At 25.5% G+C, this 20,322-nt stretch overlaps 1 protein-coding gene and 1 long non-coding RNA gene across 2 annotated transcripts in view; one reads left to right on the top strand and one right to left on the bottom strand.

Moving 5' to 3' along the window:
- The window catches only part of LOC114123731 (uncharacterized), a 140,339-nt gene that overhangs the window by 10,363 nt on the left and 109,654 nt on the right, over nt 1-20,322 (bottom strand). The window lies entirely within an intron of this gene.
- LOC126550512 (uncharacterized) lies at nt 46-867 on the top strand. The gene is made up of 3 exons (XR_007604634.1): nt 46-270; nt 551-661; nt 768-867. It is a non-coding gene; the product is annotated as an uncharacterized LOC126550512 (long non-coding RNA).

Genomic DNA, 20,322 nt, shown 5'->3' with positions numbered 1-20,322 from the left:
CGTTCCGGGACTACTTTATTTTCAGTTCAAAGTCAACCACGCAGAAACACGTCCAATAGTGTTAATTTATACGATCCTTATTTTTTCATGCATTTCATTACATCAGTCCATCAATGATTTTTAATAAATGTATGTATTGGTTATTTTCGAAACGTAGAATTAAAGAAAAAAATACTACCCACGCCCATTCATTCAGCCGTGCTTAATACTATACACACACGCAGACTGCAGGCCTTTTAAATTTAATGGAAACGCCACCATGTCTTTTAAGTACGTATATTCACCTATATTCACTGCAATTCAGGTTCTACATGCCACACTGAGTTTACACACTGGTCATTCGATTTTATTGAGTTGCTGATGGGGTTTTATCTCTTCAATCTCTCACACTCTCTCTATCTCTTTATCTTTCACACACATACACACTCACATACTTAGGTATTATATAATTCGCATACTGTACTATCTTCCCTTCTATTATTATTATTATTATTATTATTATTTTTATTACCATTATTATTATATTATTATCATACTATTTGACTTTCAGAATCGTGGTCTCGCATTAATGTCCGTCTTTAGTAATTGAAATTAATAGACGTATAAACATGTTTTAGTTTACTGTGATATATTATTTTCAACGAGATATAACTACTTTAATGTAAGATAATGACGGTCTTGTGTAGCTTTTATGTACATTTTTGGTTCCGATACCATAGTTATTTTAATTTTTATTTGCTTCAAAACGTGATTATTTCTGTCATTAGATTCGATTATTACGCGGAAATATATTGACTGTTAAAATGACGTTCGGTAGTGGTGTGTTCTTACGGCGGTAAACTCACTGTTCGGTTTATAATATTACACACATTCAGCAGCCTTATAATGGACATGACCGACCGCAAAGTTTCCACTTCTCCACTAAAACTTCCGGGACAGTAATTACGTTAAGGACGTTCACCGTCTTAATTGTCGGCGGCACAAGGTAATGTAATAAATTATAGTACGTGGATATTATCAAAGCGGGAGAACCGAATTTAAAATTTCATGGCTGATGTATTTTATCAGACTATTCGTCGATATTATTTTAAGGGAATACTGTAGTACAATGGCGTTCGAAATGATGTTTACAGTCATTGCAAGTTGTGGGATTGCGAACGACCTAGATGCGGAAACGAGAAAAATACTGGTTTATACTATTGATGGCAATAACGATAATCTAATAGCGACATAAATTTCCAAAAATAGTGAAAATACAATATTGTATAGTGTGTTGTTTAATATAAACCATGTCATCAATTGAAATCATATTAAAGTGTTATTTATTTATTTTCATATACATATTGCGTTGTGTAATTCAAATTCGTTTTGTATTTGTGTACATATGAACGCTTTTTTTTATTGGAAAAGTTTTCGAAACATTTATTATTATTTAAGTAAATGTATTTTTCAAAAAAACATAAATATATTTTGCAACAAGATTTAGTAATCTCATAAAAATACACCTAATCCTTAAACAGGGTAATAACATCGTTGTAAACGTATATTATTATTTCAAAAAAAGAAAAAAGAAAAAAATTCACGTTTGGACATTAAAGTATAAAGCAGATACAATCGCATAGCGGTAATGCTGTACTGAAGTTTTATCCGCCAACCGTGAAGTAGAGGTAATACGTAATGAAAATTCTTTTATCGAAGTGAAAATTAAATTAAAAGTTGAGGGTGGCCCGATACCAATGTGAAATAAGTGTTTTAGAAATCACGAGAAAAAGACATTTTTCTCAGTTTAATCAACCACGCCCTGTAATAATTGATAACGTTAGTCTTATAACAAACGAAAAACGATCGGTCAAACGTCACGCAACTTAAGTCGAGAACTATATTATCATAGGTATTTTTATAAATGTAAATACTTAAGTACTAACTTCAATTAAGTTAACTGAAAAATCCTAATTAATAATTATTTAAGTATACATCCATTTCCTTCAGTCACCACCCTGTAGTGTTATTAGTTATAATATATAATAGGTACCTATAATATAAATGATCTGATTTTATTAAAAGTAAAAACTCATTATTTGGACAATTCTTCGTTTTAAGAAATATTTTTTATTTTAACGTTATTATTGATAAAAATAATTAAATAGCAATATTTATTTAGTATTTATTATGCTAAAATATTTTAGCTTTTTAGATTCTGAACGGAGTGATGAATGTATTGATTTTACAATGATGGGTGTTTTTTTTTTTGTGTCTGTGTACAGCATAACTAGTCGAAATAATACTTCAATTTCAAACTTTGGGGGTGGTTTCCTGTGGCAAAGTGAAAATCCTTGGTGCATTATAGAGGTCAAAAGTAAACATTTTCCAACAGTTTCCAAAAAAATCGATTTTTTTATATGGTTGTAATTCAAAAACTAATCTCTGTAAATACTTAAAATTTTCACCAAATGTTTATGTTAGTGTTATCTATATACAGTTAAATTTACCAAACTATTCGACTTTTTTTGAGTTACTTATGGACCACTGAAATTTTCGATTTTTATGAGAATTTTTTTTTGAAGTGAAAAAATTTTGGATGACAAAACAATTTTGAAAATTTAATACAAGGTTCCTTTTGAATTGTTCTTATTGTAGTTAAAAAAAATTAAAAATCGTTAGTCACAATTTTTTTTAAGCGTTTATTGTTCAAATTTTTACGATATCTGTTGAAATTGTAATTTTGAAGTTGAAAAATCATAAAATGTTTTGTGTTTATAACTAAAGGTTAAAAATACAACACTATGTTCTCTATAAGTTTTGCTGCAGGTAGCTATAGAGAAAACTCGAAGCATCATTATAGGAAATATTTTAAGTGTGTTTGAATTTAAAATTTTTACGAAATGGCCTAACGATAACGATTTAGCCTTAAACGATTTTAAATATTTGATATAATTCAAAAAGTATAAGTCGTAGATACTTGAAAATTTTACTAGTTATTTAGTTTGGCATTTTCTTTACATTATTTAATTTTTTAATTTTCAAAATATTTTGACTTTTTTTGAGCTATTTATAGACGACTGAAATTTTCATTTTTTTTGAAAATTTTCTTTTGAAGTGTCGGTAATTTTTTTTCAGCCTAATCAAAATACTTGAACATTTAATAACAAAGTTCTTCATAAGTTATTCTTATAGTGATTAAACATTTATAAGAATACATAGGCACAATTTTTTTTTATAAGTATTTGAAGTTCAAATATTGTCAAAAATTCGTTAAAATCATGAATATTTGCAAATTATTTTGTAGATATAATTCATAAAAAATTGTGTGTAAGTAGCTAAAAGTTTAATACAAGATTTTCCATAAGTTTAGGTCACAATAATTATAAAAGAACTTAAGTTTTGTTCTTTCAAACCATTAAAACATAAGCCACCTTTTTTACAAACCACTGGAAATTATATCCTAGGCTAACAAATCATCTTCGTTTAGCATTTTTTTTCGTATACAATGATACTTATTATCAGATTCAAATTTAACACTGCTTAGTGTATACTAGTGATCCACCTAATGTATAGCACAGCGGTACCCACTTACCCGTTTTTTTACATTGAATAGTACATTTTCAATTTAAAATTTCATGTCAACAAATATTTCTGAGAATTTTAAGTAAAATTTATTTGCTGAGGTAAATTGAATTCAAAAGAAGTAGTTAATTATTAATAATTACTTAGAGCTTCAATGAACAAAGTCTACTGGTAAAAAGATATCCCGTAAAATATTAGTCCACTCATCGAAACTTTAAATACTCATAAGCTATTACTAGTTTAAAGTAATATACATTTTATAATTTTATAATATTATGTCTATAATCTATATTGCTATTTTTAGAAAATATTTTATATTAAAACATGGAATTAAATACACGCGCTATCATACAAAAGTAAAAACGTAAAAAATAAAATTTATTCAAAAATAATGGCTTCAAATTATGTAAAAATATATTTTCAAAAACATTAAAACTTTTCAATATCATCATTGTTTAACTTGTAATGAAACAGTCAATGTATTGTTCCCTTTTTTTGACTCAGTACTCAGTATTATTTCTGGCCTGTCGAGCCGTGCAGCAGACTATACGGTCAGTGCGCTGTCGACGGATGCCGCCCTAAAGCCCGGAAGTGGCACGGTTCTAGTATATACATTTCCGTTTGCACAGCCGGAAGTGTGTATCTTATTCCTAAAGTCGCCTTTAGTCACCACGCCGCGGCCGTGGATGCAATCATACAGAGCGAGACTGTTAGTTCAAAACTCTGAAGTTTTTGACACAAACATCTGTTCCGTAGTTATTCGCAAACATGCATTTACTCACATCTGAGTAGCTCCTGATCGCGAACATCGTTGCTTAATAGTGTTGTTCTGTGGAAGAATATAACGGCAAAAGCGAGTTTATACGTTTTGCTGAGCTTTTACCAGTACAGTCGGATTCGAACAAAAGGTCTCCCGCCGCCGTATTTCTTGGGGCTAATGGATCAGGCGGCACCGATTGCGATAGTGTGTGCATGTATATCGTATATATAATATTATATATATAACGTCGGGCAGCGGCAGAGCGGTTCTTTACTTCGTCGCGCGGGATCAACATCCCATCCCCACCCATCAATAACTCCTCGACAACCACCTTCAACACTCCCGCTGTTTGCTTCGTTTCAGACACGTTTGGTCACGATAGGTTTTGAGAAATTGTGAAAATTTCCTTTCGATTGCTTTCTTTTGTCGCCGCTCTTTCGCATCACTCCTCTTCCCCGCCGCCTACCTCATGACACCATACAACGGCCAAGTCCTTCTTTATGTATTCTACCTACGATGGTTTGCGCAACACAAGATATCTCTTTCAAACTGTTACCCCGAGAATCGACTGCAATCGTCTTATTGAAATAAGTTATTGCCCATCGTTTCACGCTACAGGAGGTATGCCAAGGTGCGCGTGCAGTGTACACTACACAATTTCTTATTAGGCGCCTCACAAACTACCTACGTACACTCTCGTTTAGTATTGCTATTATTATCTACGAATAATATGATTTCAGTTAATTTTACGTAGTTGTTTGTATTGCAAGAAAGTTACAAATATTTTCAGTATACGTATAAGCACTTACAATATGTGGGCGCTTAATATTGCTATTGACCAACTCAAATAACATTTATTTTTTTCCTATTTTAAAAAATACAAAAAGCTGGGTAGTTTTTAAACATACGTACTGCGTGGAAATAGTATGATTGATTTAATATGCGTATATTATATATAAAAACAATATATAAATTAATAATAATGTATTTATCAAAAGTAGGTATGTTATCTATATAATTATATATAACTATACAATTACTCACAGAATATTAAATGAGAAATTCAGATTAGTTAGATAGTTGTAATACTTTATAAAATAGTAATCTATTATACTGATTAAATCAAGGTATGGTTTAATATTCTTTGAAGATTTCTGGAATACCATAGTGCGTCCTAATAACACGAATACATACACTATAAAAACAGTATTTAAGTATTTTACGCATAAAGAATTTATCCTAAGAAACGTAAAGAAGTAAATATTTATTATTTTATTTAAATTAATTTATACATATTATGATTGATTACATTAAATCCAAACACTTTTATTTTTTTTACCGAATCCTAGATTATAACTTACAACAAAATATTAAATACACAGGTTATAAATTAACAGATTTAAAACGTTGTGTGTAAAGAGTTCACATAAGTTTAAGTACAATTTTATCGTTGACATAAAGAAACAACAAACTTCAGTAATACTCACATGCTAAAAATTCAGAAAGTTGCGTAATGTGATTACAATTTTGAATGACATGTATTTAAGGAATTGAATGTCGCGTAGAGGTAATACTAAATGGTTTAAAATAACTGACAAAAATTAAGGCGACCTTGAAAGAGCTTTTAATGTATTGGTAACATATTTCAGTTAGTATAATTTCCAGCTTATTTCTTCTAAAATCAAGGAAGCTAAATACTTACTTGTTTTTAATCATTTGCAAAGTAATTTATAATATTCAAGAAATCAACAATCATAAAAAAGGAGTTATTGACATATTATAACCATTGTTTTATTATTAATATTTTGTTTTTCATTAGATTTTAATGTTTTTAATTGTTATTTCGTGGATATTTAAGCTGTGACAAATTTTATTATACAATTTAAATGTATACATAAAAATTTAATACCATGGAGATTTACAAATATTACTGTATAAGTGGTATATTCATAATAGTTCAAATATTTATATAATTAAAAAGTCCAATTATTTTCATGAAAGTAAACTTCATTTCATTAATCCTATATAATGCATTAATAGTGAATAACTGTGTTCTTTTGTTTATACTCAACTTTTTAGATTTTAATAAGAGTGCAGTCAAATGCACCAATGCATTTTGTTAGTTCAGTTATACTAAAACTCTGTGTTAAATTTTTCTTTTTATTAAAAGTTACTAGAAACAGAATATTACTTAAGTTAAATCTCGATAAAACTTTAAATATTTTGTGTTAAACTATAAATACAAACTAAAAATATAATATAGATATGACGATGTTATAATAAAATCATTGTTTTTATTTATATATTAATATAATATAATAGTATTTATGTTTTAATCTTATTATTCCAAGATATAATTTAAAATTATGCATTTAGTTATATTATATCGTATTGATATGTTGTTGGTTGAATGCATCCAATTAACTGATAAAAATGTATTCAATGAAATAATAAGAAAATCTGTAACAGAATTGTTATTTGTTGTATTTGTTAAACATCCATAAATAACTGTGGTACTATGTACATTCCGTTTAGTTTATTAGTCTGTTATTTTGTGTCCATAAATCTAAGTTGAGTAGGTATATTACTATTCGTTATCGGAAAATAAATGATAAAAGCGATGGATCGTGTCACCACCACGACCCTTTTGATAAGGTTACACATGTCACGGAAATCACGTAGTTTATCATAAACATACACCAGGTCATTTTCCGTTAGATTTATAGTGAAATACACGCGAACGGCATATGCGTGTTATCGATTCTCTTTTAAGGTATGATATATATATATATATATTATATATTCTATAAAGCTATTTATATAAGAATAATTGGCTAAGAAACATGAAAAAATAAATATATAAAATCAAATACTTAACATGATTGCATTTGACACTTTTCATTTATATTTAATTTGATATTAAAATATAATAAAGTTATGCTATAATTTGCTTTATGTTAAGTCATTAATATAACCCCTTTTTTATATAATAAAAAATACGTATTCAACTGAATGAATTATTCATTATTCGAATGATTATACCAACAAAATTGTAAACTCGATAAGTATTTGTTTATAAAATATAGTGTACTTATCATAAGAAACTACGAATTGGTTAGTTGTAGTTATCGTCATATTTTATAATGTATAATTTGTGTCTATACATTGCTCCTTCATACGCTTTTAATACAAAAACTTAGTTAACGATAATATTTTTAATGAATTATAGGTGTACCTAGATTATAAAGATTGTATTTGATAATTTATATTTGTATCTTTAATTTAATAATAATATTATTTTATAATTGATTACAATAAGTAAACTATTTTTTAAAAGGCAATTCATAAAAGTGATCGTTCTAAGTTAAAGTTTTTAATCATACAAGAAATGGTAGTTTTTACTTTTCATCAGGATTACAAATTGTCGTATACAAGTTGAGATATTATAATGTCATTTTCCATTTGAGTTTATAAGTCGGGATTGTTCTTTTGAATTTATAATTTTTTCAAATGGGCATCATTTTTCGTGTCTTTATTTGTTTGACACACCAGTCTACCGGCACTGTCACAAACTTCTCTCACTTCATTTATAAATAATATTATACTTCTTCCAAAGCCCACTATTTCTTGCAATTTATTTTTGTCATTTTTTTGTCATTTTATTGTTTTTTTAAATTAAATTATACGACCATTAAAGTTTCACGAGAAAATCTTTTTCCAAAATAGACTTAAATGTATATTCAATATTACTAGGAAAACATTTAATGTATTGAACTTTTTTTTTATGATTCATATACCCGTCAATCAAAAATTATAACTTGGTTTTAATAAATAAATATATATTTTTTCAATTAACATATATAACGAAGTTTAATATTATTTAAATTATATTGACTGAAATAATTCATAAATAAAAAAATACAAATATTATACTCAAATATATTTTATATGAGTATGTTATGATAATACAAAGTATAAATCAAGGTGGATATATAGAGGTGTAATCACTCTGATTATAAATTGATTGAAAAATGTACACCAGTTGTGATTGCCACCAGGAGCGCTGACTACCCGATGAGGGCTCATAATGTTCATAGTTCATACTTCCATTGGCGCAACTATATAGGAACATTTTACGCAGAATCATTTTTTCTATGTTTTTAAGTAATCTTAGAGTAATATCACTCATTACAAAAAAGATAGAGAATAATATTTTTGAGGGAATGATATATCGATTGATGTGTCTAAATATTGTCTCAAAACAATTTAAACATAATTTAAATTTAAATCATTTATTTGTTTATTTTGAAAGTCGAATAAAAAAATCAAATAACAATAAAATATAAAATCGATATGTCATTCCCTCAAAAATATTATTCTCTATCTTTTTTGTAATGGGTGATTTTACTCTAAGATTACTAAAAAACATAGAAAAAATGATTCTGCGTTAATGCGTTTTGTCTGTGTTGCGCTGACATCCTCTAAACTAAATACCACGATTAAATAAGTAAAAACAAAAAATTATTAAATTACTGAAGAATAATTAAAAATTTGAACTAAACCATTTCTTTACATCATACAAAAAAAGCGTGCTGCATCGCCTGTATCCTACAGTTTAATAATAAAAACATTTTAAAGAAATTTTAAAAACACTGTTAAATTATTATGAAGGTGTTTATCCACCTTTAGATATCCACATTTTTTTGAGAATATTGATTTGTGGAGTAGATATAGACATGTTGCCTACCTATTTGTGTTATAATTAAAAATTTAAATTTATGAATTTGTTGTAACGATTGTCATATTAAAATATATTAATTAAAGTACCATATACGCATTAACATACATTATAATAAATGTTTTAAAATATTAATTATTAGATCATGAAGTCCACAGTCCTTGTAATTACTAAATATACAAATTAGTAATTAGAATAAAATACTAAATTGCATAATGCGCCATTCAAACGTTAATGCGTTTGAGCCTTCATCGGGTAGTCAGCGCTCCTGGTGGCAGTTACAAGTGGTGTACTTTTTTCGGCCCACTGTCATAATGTAAAAGATAGTAAGTGGTTACACCTCTATATATCCACCTTGGTATAAATAATAATTTATCATGAATAATGTTTATAAAAGGTAAGTTATTTTAATAACAATAGCTTATTCGTTTAATATTATAATACGTATTATTATTATTATTATTATAGTGTTTATTACTACATGAACAATCTGATACTATTTTAAAATAATAGTTTTAATAATATTTTATTATTGTTCAATAGTATATTATATGTCCACAGGAATTTTATTTTCATATTTTTAGAAGTTAAAAACTTAAATACGTCTAATTAAAATGTTTTACTCATTCATTGTTTGATGTATTTAATCGTGATTATATAAATTGTATCAATATACTATGAATTTAATTAATAATATGAAATTATTCTATTCTTTTATATCGCATCATATCATATAATAATAAATATTTAAAATTAATTCATCAAACTTAAAAAAAAAAAATCTTAAATTTATGTGAATAATATAATTGGTAATTGTATAAATTGTGATGGTGATCGCATAATTTTAAGAGTGATGTATAATATAAAACTAAATTATAAAAATTAAAATGTAGTATTTTAACGATTTTCATGAGGAATAAGGTACCTATTGGAGCCATAAATTATTATATAATTATAATATTTATTTACATCAATAATTACAATTGATAAAACAAATAGAAAATATATACAGTATGTCCCAAAAGTCCCGTATCACCCTTAATATCTCCATGTAAAATCACTATATTTAAACGCGGTTTTTTTTACAGTACTAAGTATGAAAATTCTGATTGAATGGCATAAAATTCATTTTTTTTTTTTTTTTGATTCAAAAATTTTCAAAAAATTTTTTTACGCATTTAAGAATTTAAAATTTTTAAGATAGCCATTTTGTTGAACATATTTTTTAAAACAGTTCAAAAAAAAAAAATACTAAAATTAAATAAAAATTGACCAAGTTAGAGCAAGTTATGTTTTTGAATAATTGGTAAAAAAATCAATTATTGTTTCACATTTCAATAATGAAATATCTAATTTCAACACACGACAATACTTTTGCATTCCTAATTAAAGTTTTGATTTGAATAGAAATAAAAATAGCCGTGTTATATCGTTTGCTGAACAGTGAAACTAAACTGGTTACCTATTTTTAAGTATCAAATCACGTAATTATCACGTAGATATATGGGAACAAGGGGTCCAGTGCTTTGGCCACCTATTTAACACCGATGGATTTTTTTTTATGGGGTTATTTGAAAAATCTTGTGTATCCGTCGTGTTCATTGCCTGATCTTCGTCATAAAATTGAACAAAATATTCAAAATATCTTACCCGAGACATTAGGAAATGTTAAGAACGCTTGGGTCGAAAAACTTCAACTCTGTGTTGCAAATAATGGAGGTCATTTCGAACATTTATAAAAATAAAAATGTAATGAATTATTTTCGTTTTATGTAATAAAATCTTTTTTCTATTAGCAATCAAGTTTAAAAATATTATCTGAATTTTAATTTTAATCTTTCCTAAAAGCTTCACTAATAATTAAATGTTTACTGATTACCATTAAAAACAGCATACCTACATAACTATTATTACAATTATTTATAAACATACTCTACTCAACTAGCTCTATCTTTATTATAAATCGCATTAATTATAACTGTATGATTATGTCCAATACCGTAACTTTAGGTTCACTTCATGATAATTAAAATACTTAAAAATAGGTAACCAGTTTCACTGTTCAGCAAACGATATAACACGGCTATTTTTATTTATATTCAAATCAAAACTTTAATTAGGAATGCAAAAGTATTGTCGTGTGTTGAAATTAGATATTTCATTATTGAAATGTGAAACAATAATTGATTTTTTTACCAATTATTCAAAAACATAACTTGCTCTAACTTGGTCAATTTTTATTTAATTTTAGTATTTTTTTTTTTGAACTGTTTTAAAAAATATGTTCAACAAAATGGCTATCTTAAAAATTTTGAATTCTTAAATGCGTAAAAAAATTTTTTGAAAATTTTTGAATCAAAAAAAAAAAAAAATGAATTTTATGCCATTCAATCAGAATTTTCATACTTAGTACTGTAAAAAAAACCGCGTTTAAATATAGTGATTTTACATGGAGATATTAAGGGTGATACGGGACTTTTGGGACATACTGTATAGTATAAAATAATAAAGTAATATTTACATAATTATTGCTATGCTATGAGTAGGTTTAATGAGAAATAACGTAGTATTTTAATTTTAATTTTATTATAATTATTAGGCAATTATTTATTTATATATATATCGTTGCTGTTATATGAGTTAATGAATATTGCAATGGATATTGATTAAGGAATGCACTTATGAAACACGCTCCACTTAATTATGGATAAATAAATCAATATTTAATAATTGCAATCGCTTGTCTATTGTAGAGAAAGAACAACTATTTTATTTTTAGACATCCAAAAAATACGTAATATAATTAAATCACATAAAACATACTACACCTACTATTATAGACATTATTAGACTTTACTCTACATAAAATATGTTTGTTAAAAGTTTTTTAATTGACATACTTACTTACCGTAAATATATTTAAAGAACTTACATTTTATTAACAATACATTATTTTTTAAATGATGCTGGAGTCACAAATTTGTATTATAAATTATGATATAAACCATAATACTTGTTATAAAGTTTATAAGTGTGTTGACTGTTAATCTGATAACAATAATTAAAATAAAAATAAATAGGAGTTTGTCAAGGTACAGGCATGTTTTTAAATGACTATTTAAATAAACAGACGAGTTTGAACTATATAAAAATTTTTCATCTGATTTACGTGCCTCTGTCGTGTTGTTTTCAAATGTATTTCATGTTAAAACTGGCAAAATAAACTCTGACTACATTTATGTAAGAATTTGCCTAAATATTATAGGTTGAAAATATACCAACATTTAAACTTGTGTGCTTTGAGTAGTTGTATCTGTACGTTGATCAATAGTTTTTTTTTTTTTAATTCTATATTAAAATGTTAATGAAATAATAATATCAATTATAATGTATAATCCATGCGATTTATTTTTCCGTTCTACATTTTTTTTTTATGTTATATTAATTATAATATGAATGTTATTCCATAGAAAGCCCTTCAAATGTATTATTATTACATAATTCAATGAGCTAACTTGCGAAACAGATTTTTTTTCGGAACGTCTAATATAAATGTATTACAAAATAATGGATTTTATTGATTGTCAGTAGTTGTTTTAATTATGTTTGTAGTATTAAATATTAATGTAGTTTTAAGTACCTATTTAATAACTTAGTTTAGATATGTTTCATTTTTCAATAACGTTGGATATTAAAATATGCGCAATTCAATTTTTTTGAACATCACTACATCTAATTTCAGTATACTTAATGATATTAGAGTAACCAAAACTAGAATATAGTCACAATTAAAATATTTTATAATGGATTAAAGTTGGAAAAAAGCACTTGTATATTTTATAATTCGTTGCATTTAAAATTATTATTATTTTTTTTGTAATTAATAATAATTTTATTTCAAAACAATTCAAACATAATTTTTATACGTTACAAATAGTCATTTAATCGAGTAAATTCATCCACTGATGTTTAACTTAAAACTAATATTAAAAATATATTAGTTTCGTTTTTATGGCATTTACGTTGCTTATGCATAGTTTTTAAAACATTTTTGAGAAGGACGCATACGTTTTCATAATATTGGTTTTATACAAAGAGAATTTTAAAAAAGTAAAATGAAAAATTAGCTTTATTTTCTTCCACTCACCGTTCCAAGTGTGCTAATGTATATATACGCAATTTTAATACGTGTATAAAGTGATTTGTTTGTGATTTGTTCGCGAATCGTTTTTTTTACTGGTGGCATGCGGTAATTAAAACAACCGTCATAGAGGTACATGGAAATCCTATGCATAAAAGCTCGACTCAACTACACTCGTTAATAAAATTTACCATTCACACAGCTGTCAGCTGTTGAGTGGTTAAGTCCCGGACGCTATTATGTATCCCAAAATAACGAGATAATGAAATTAGGCAGTAATCCAGAGTTGGAATTACGTTTTCATAGTTAAGAGTTCTAATGAAGATTTTCATGCATGCGTACCATATGAGATATGTATATATTATAATATATATCTACACGAATTTGATTTAAATATTACGTACATTTTAGTTGACTTGTTTTTTTTAACTTACTATCTGAAATAATTGCAATGTTAAAATACTGATTGTACAGGATGATTCCTCAATCATGCATAATATTATTATCAATACTTGAAGTTAAATAACTCATAAACTACTTTATCAGATTATTTTAATTTCAATACGTCATAATTATCAAAAAAATGATCACTAAATTAATAGTTTATATAACAGAACAGGGGTAGTCTAATTAGAAAACCAAGTTTTGCTTCATGACACTTAAAATAATCTTAAAAAACTCCGAAAAAAAATATTTGGTGAATTCACGATATTTTAAAACATACATTTAAAAATAAATATAATTTTTTCGGATAGAATTAATTAATAATAATAATTAACTATATAAAATAATATTTTTCAATGAATATATCGATAAATGTACAAAAATACAATAATTGTGAACTATAATAATGTATAGTGACGCACGCGGAACATACACAAGAAGACATGCACACCCACACAATATATTTTTACGGAATAATAATTTTTAATGTAACGACAACAATAATGATACTTGATATAGGTACGCATATACGCAGCCATAAAATATATAAATACTATACTATTTAATTAATTTTGTTGATTGACGAATATTTTTCTACACAAAATACCGTGACCATTATTCATTGTGTAATATAAATATATTGAATGTCTATTCGTTAAAATCCGTATTAGTATTCATGTAAATTCCACCAATATGAATACAAAATTAATTACAAACACTCGTAAATTTAATACGTGAATATAATTAACACTACGTAAATTATGGACATGATACTGCATATTGTTTTCAATTAGCTGATTACAAAATAAGATAATAATATTATGTGAGCTTATTAGAAATATATTATTGAAGCATACTATCAAACATTACACAGAAAAAGAGTAGGCTACCTAATATCTAAACATTGTGGTAATTTATTCTTTTTTAAAAATGCCCTCGATTTGAAAATATGTTAAACAAAAAAAAAAAGGTCATTATTATCTTAGAGACCGTTTATGCAATTCAAATAAAAACAAAAAAATACATTTCTGTTTTTTAATTATTGTTTAAACAAAATCGTCTCAGATATTCTTTATTACACTTTTATTTTCTGTTTCTTAATCCAATCATTATAAATTGACAGCAAACATGATGCAATACGAATGCAAAGAAAAAATATATAAACTACTTGTGACTCGAGTTTAACCACAAAGGAAAAACCTTTTATTATCATAAATTGGATTATAGACAATTTATTAATAATATTTTTTCATAATATAATACTTAATATTTCAATATTAAACTTATAGAAATGAAAACCTTTAAAAACTCCGTAAAAATGTTTTTTAATACAAAAAAGTAACACAAATATATGAAAATAAAAACAAACTGTAAGCTTTTGAAAATAAGAGTGCAAATATTATGAACTTTTTCTATTATCATATTTATTTATTTTTATTCTTTCAAACAGTTAAAACTGTCCTTATTATTTTCAAAGTATTTTGATAAATATTCAATTATAGGTACTTATCTACTCGAATTATAAATTACCACAAATGTCGATTTCTTAGCTTTATAATAAATAAATTAAAAACACTAAAATAAACAATTATATAGTTGTTTAAATTATTATTATAATCTTAATTTTAATTGATAAGAATTTCAATTTTCTAGTCTAATTTAATATGCTTTGATACTCATTCACAATGTCACGATAAGAGCATTTTTCTATTATGACTGTACGTTTTGTTGTCTGAATTCTATGTTAATGCAAGCGATTACACTATATTACATAATTTGAATGACCCTTAGGCTGTGTGCGTATTTATGGTATAAAACAAACAAAATGACATTTTGATGTGAGTGATTTTGTTACATTTAAGTCACGTATTAACTCTGGCTTCAGTATAAAACACATCTACAGACTCCGTCGGATTATAATAAAACGATTGTCTATACATACATTAATATAATTTATTCAGACTAAACCAAATATAACATGCAGGGTAAACGATAGAACGTCATATTTTGGAAATATCTAACTTTTAAGTTGTAGTTAGGTACTATCATATAGCGATGATATAATATTTGATTTGTATGATAGGTAACTTAATATCAAACCGAAATAATAGTTTGTTGATATAGCCATATAGGTAGGTGCTCGTAAGCACTACTATCGTCATAATTTATTACAGTTATTAAATGTTAAGTTTGTATATTAGGTATGAAGTATTATTATTTCCACATAATAGACAGTGAATCTTTGTATTATTTCCAATGATACCACAAATACTTAGTCATTATGGGTATCATAATATAAATTAAATATGAGCAATATTATTAGTAGTTATTACAATTCAGTTGATATAATTTTAAATTGAAAGAAAAAGTTAAAATGAGATATAATTATTAAAAAAAAAAAAAGTCCGGGAACTCATTCTGTTATATAGAAACACTTTAGTGTAATTTGTCATTGATCAGTGATCACTATAACAGTGATAATATTAGATATAAATGATATAATAAAATAAATAACTTGCATGTGTAAAACGAATCTGAGTGAAAACATTTTTATTAGCCTATATTAATAAGACCATTTTATTATGAATTCATATTGATATTAGTAATTTATTTTACAATTAAAAATACGGAAGGTTAAATTAATTTATTTTAATTACAGCCGTAGCGCACAACATTGTGAAAGTATGTGTGATATAAATAGATAACAAATTAAATTTAATCAAAATATTTTGGACATTTTATTGGGTAAAATAAAAAATAATAACATAATTGATGAAATAAATTGGTTCAAGTGCCTATGAACAATATTTTGAATTACGATAAATAACTATTTTTTTTTCAAATTTCCAATGTAATAATTTTAATTTTAAAGGACCAAAAAAACATTGTTTTTATATTTCAGTGAGTAGTATACTTATATTATATGATTTTGTATTTTTAATCTGATTGATCGAGCTTAAATATTTTAACATAAAAAAAAAAAAAAAACTAAACAACTTATATTATCAATACAAATATTTTTTAAATGTCATTAGAACTACTATCTCCAATAAATTTTATTATAAATACCAATTATCCGAAGTATATTTACAGTTATTGTCTTAATTATGAATGGAATTTGGATTATTAAGTAGTTTAAATTATTATTATTATTATTTTTTTTTTTTGGTTAATTATGACTTTCCAACCAATTTAGGAAATTGTAAGTGATTTGTAGATTATGATAAGTTAAAAATTTTATAATTTTGGATATTAATCCATAAAACGAAGTTTCTCTTGGTATGATTTTTGTTTTTTGTTATAATTGAAAAACAAATAACAGTAGATACTTGAAATTATTACCAAATATTTATTTTTTTCATTTTCAACACATTGCATATTATATTTTTTACATATTTAAAACTTTTTTAAGCTTTTTATATACATTTATAATTCGAAATTAATTTTATTTTTTAAACGATACTAAATTATTCATTTAGTCAAAATTCGTCATTTTTCATCGAAAAGTACCCAATTTTCACTTAGTTTGTTAAGAATTTAAAAATAAACGATCAAAAATTTTTTTTATCTATACGTTTATGACTTAACATTTATATAACCAAACATATATTTTTAATGGCGAATAACAATATTTATTTGTTATTATTCAAAAAAATATTCGTTGGAATTTAAAACTTTTACTTATATTACAAATTTAACTACTTGCAATGAGCAATATTTTTTTCAAAATAATCATATTGAAAATTATTGATTTGTGCTATACACCTATATACATTTGTTTTAGGCAAGATACTATCCAGTCAAAAATTAATTATAATAATAAAGTATAGTATTAATATTATATATTATATGTATAATATATTATGATGATTAAATACTACCACTCTATTATAATAGCCAAACTTAGTTTATATAGCATTTTAGATCCCCTTTATCATAGTTTTGTTATTATCTAGCGAACAGATTTCATCAAGTAAAAATAAATCTAATCCCTTTCCTGCTCACTCCAGTAATCCTCAAGGAGGGCACTTCTCACCTCTATTGTTTGCCATATTCATCATGGATATAACTTCATGCTTTAGTTTCAGTGATCATCAACTATTTGCTGACGATCTAAAACTTTATGCTAATATTAATTCTGGTGAAGACTCCTTTAAACTACAAGAGGATTTAAAAAGACTTAGCTTTTGATGCGATAAAAATGGCCTAAGATTAAACACACCAAAATTTGTCAAAATGTCATTTTATCGTTCTAAAAAAAAAAAAGATACATTAAGATTACTCTATTATTGACGATAGTTTCAAATAAATCAGAAATGTTAGAGGTCTTGAGCTAATTTTTAGAATAACCTGATGTTCTCGTTTCCTATTGAGTACGTCTGCTCCAAAGCTTTAAGAAAGTATGGTTTTTTTATAAGAAGGAATACAAAATACTTAAAAGATAATCTTTGTCTCAAAACATTGTATATCTCAATTGAAAGGTTAATACTAGAGTATTGTTTAATACTACAGAATCAGTCACAAATATGTTAAATTGAATTACTTGAACTTCTTCAGAGAAGCTTCTTGTGCTATTATAGGTATTAGATAAAAATAACAATGTGTTACTGGTGATCTTATTTTTTCTTTATCTACATTAAAAACAATTAACGTCATGTCCACATTTTTTACTGGAAAAATATCTTGTCCAGAGCTATAAGAATTAATACTTTTATATGTCCTTTAATGCGGCATGTCTCGTTCTAGTTCTATGTTCTCTTTAAACATCCATTGAATATACATTGATCGAACGGATATAATAACGTGATGGACCGTATCTCACACGAATCTAATAATTTTATTAAAATCTATACATTGAATAAAAAAAGTCTGTTTCTCTAAAAAGAAATATTCATAATCCCCCAAATATACTTGTATTTATTTTCGAATTATTCTTATTGCTAATGTTAATACCTAATTAAGTCTAATATATATATTTAGTATATATTGTACTATTATATTTCATATAATATTATCTAAACAAATAAACTAATAACACAATTAATCAATGCAAATAACAATATCATTAAATTGTTAGGTAAAAATAATTCAATTCACTTATTCACAGTTAAATACATTTTGTTAATAAAAAATCAAAAAACATATTGTGAAATAGGCTGACGTGTCTGCTCAGAATCATTTTTAGTATACAATGATATACCATTGAATTCAAATTTAATACATCTATTACAGTGACCCATTCGACATTGAATATACAGCAAGTGGTACCCACTTACCCACCTTTTTTTTTTTTTATTAAATCCATTATGTTTTGGAAAGAGCCTGGTTCTGATGAACAGCTGGAAAGAACATTGAGTAATAGGTTGGTGAAATTGGATAGAAGTTTTAATTTGTGAGCCATTACAGTAGACATCGCAATCATCAGTGAAGAAAATGTATTTAACAGGATTGTGTAATTTGTTTGCAAATATCATTTATGGCTACAAAAAAAAAAAAAAATAATAATAATAATAATAATAATGAAATAATAATAATAATAATAATGAAATACTGCATTTATGCCTTTGAAGAGTCCGTTTTCACGTATCACTGTTATTTTATTAATAATTTATATTCTATTATTATTTATATATACATATATAATATGAAGTTCATAAAAGCCATATAATTATAATTTTATCTATATAAAAAATTAAAAACGTGTAAATATCGTGTAAATACTATTTTAATAATAAACAATTTTTTAATTTTATATTTTGATATTTTAATAAATGTAATTTACAACAACAAATTTTACGGTATTCGAACAGATTAAAATATTATAAAGCGTTTGTACAATTTTAAGTTTTAGCACTTATATATTATATAACCTTACCATCCAAAACGTTTTTATTTCAAAGACGCAGTAAAGATGTTTCTAGCAATTTTCCTGATCACATTTTTCCCGACACGTATTGTTCCCCATAATAATAACTACAATTGCTAGATATTCGCGCGCAAATACACGCACACACACTATAACTTACGGTTGCATTTCGTTCAGTCATAATGGGATTTTTTTCCATATGGTGCTTCTAAATCTTCATTTTTTTATACATATAATCGAGTTAATGTTATTGTATCGACCATAAATTCGCGTGGAGCAAAAGAGAGACCTTGGTAGCCGTATAAAGTTTTATTGGGTTATATTATTATTATTCCAAAGAAACGCAATTGCGTTTGCTGCGATTTCATTCTGCTCATAAAAATTCAAGATCCTTTGTGTGTATATAAATAAACTTATACGTATATATTTTATAATACATGCATTTATTATATTTTCTACGATAATAATACTACTATAAGGACCATCAGGCTATAGTCTATTTATTAATTTGAAATATATATGTATATACATTTCAAAGGTTAGGTTGAGCCTATATATATATATACTTATCGTCTTTGTTGAATACGCGTAGTTTTTCCATGTTTTTATTTAATGAAATTTAATCCATTGAGTGGGGAGATTAGAATACTAAATATAAAAAGTATTTTTAAAGCTATAAAATAAAAATACAAGTGATTTATTTTTTTTATGTATTGAAATTTTGTTAAAAAAAAAAAAAAAAAAAAACATTATAAATGTAATTTGATTATGTATATATTTGGAATGAGTAACTCTAAGTATATATTGAT

This window comes from Aphis gossypii, chromosome 2 (assembly GCF_020184175.1).
Source record: "Aphis gossypii isolate Hap1 chromosome 2, ASM2018417v2, whole genome shotgun sequence".
Classification (NCBI taxonomy): domain Eukaryota; kingdom Metazoa; phylum Arthropoda; class Insecta; order Hemiptera; family Aphididae; genus Aphis; species Aphis gossypii.
The sequence above is the reverse complement of the archived record's forward strand: the minus strand, read 5'-3'. Positions and strand labels throughout refer to the sequence as shown.